General features: G+C 54.3%; 1 protein-coding gene across 1 annotated transcript in view; it reads left to right on the forward strand.

The window, feature by feature from the left end:
• Nucleotides 1–1093, forward strand: part of LOC113207977 (la-related protein 7) — a 13550-nt gene that overhangs the window by 10415 nt on the left and 2042 nt on the right. The gene's annotated exons all lie outside the window — the stretch shown is intronic.

Consider the following 1093-nt stretch of genomic DNA (forward strand, 5'->3'; position numbering starts at 1 on the left):
TTCCCCGCCAGCCGCTTCTACGAGAAGGCCCCCATCGTGAGCTCTTACTCCTCTGAGTTCCCCGCCAGCCGCTTCTACGAGAAGGCCCCCATCGTCAGCTCTTACTCCACTGAGTTCCCCGCTAGCCGCTTCTACGAGAAGACCCCCACCGTCAGCTCTTACTCCACTGAGTTCCCCGCCAGCCGCTTTTACGAGAAGGCCCCTATCGTCAGCTCTTACTCCAGCGAGCTCCCCATCTCCAAGCGCTTCTACTCTGAGTCTGCGCTGCCGGTCTCCAGCCGCTACTACCCCAGCGAGTACTACCCCCGCTTCGGCAACTACTTCGACTCCGAATACTACCCCAAGCGCAACTTCTTCTATAGCCCCAGCAGCTACTACCGCAGCTTTGGTCGCTTCTACCCCAAGGAGGACATGTACTACTATGCACTCTAAGTTTTAAAACCAATGTTCGTTTGACGAGAACTTGCAAATAAATCAATGAGATGACGTAAGAAACCCCCCTGTTTTCTATGATGGCCCATGTACACCTTCCCTCGTCCATGCACCTGGCATATGCCTATATAGTTCGAAAGGTTCGAACAAATGTTTGTTTTTATTCCTCGGAAAAACTTGGACTTTTCTGGAAAATTTACCTCTAGGGTTGGAAATTTCCGAACATTTTCGGGAAAAAACAAAACAAAAATACATTCCGGGGCCTGGGAATTTTTCCACAATTCCGGAAACTTTCCTCATTTTTTCGGCAAATTTCCGGAAATTTTCCGGAAACTTTCCAGGACTTTCAACCCTTGTCCCCTCACCTGGGTGTTAGTGCCGACGTCCAGGGTGACGGGCAGCAGCTGGCTGGGCTTGATGCCGGCGAGCGCCGTGTAGAGCGCCAGCTTGCCGACGGGGATGCCCATGCCGTAGGCGCCGAGGTCGCCGAGCCCCAGGATGCGCTCGCCGTCCGTCACCACCACGGCGCGGACGTCAGACTCGGGCCTGAAAACAAAACAACAATAATGTTGAAAAGGGACAATGATGGGGAACGCACGCGGGCGGGGGCGTGAGAACATCTCAAGGGACCAATGAGAGCGCTCCTGACGCCCCCCCCCCC

The sequence above is a fragment of the Frankliniella occidentalis genome, unplaced genomic scaffold (genome assembly GCF_000697945.3).
Source record: "Frankliniella occidentalis isolate FOCC.00 unplaced genomic scaffold, Focc_3.1 Scaffold223, whole genome shotgun sequence".
NCBI classification, from domain to species: Eukaryota; Metazoa; Arthropoda; class Insecta; order Thysanoptera; family Thripidae; genus Frankliniella; species Frankliniella occidentalis.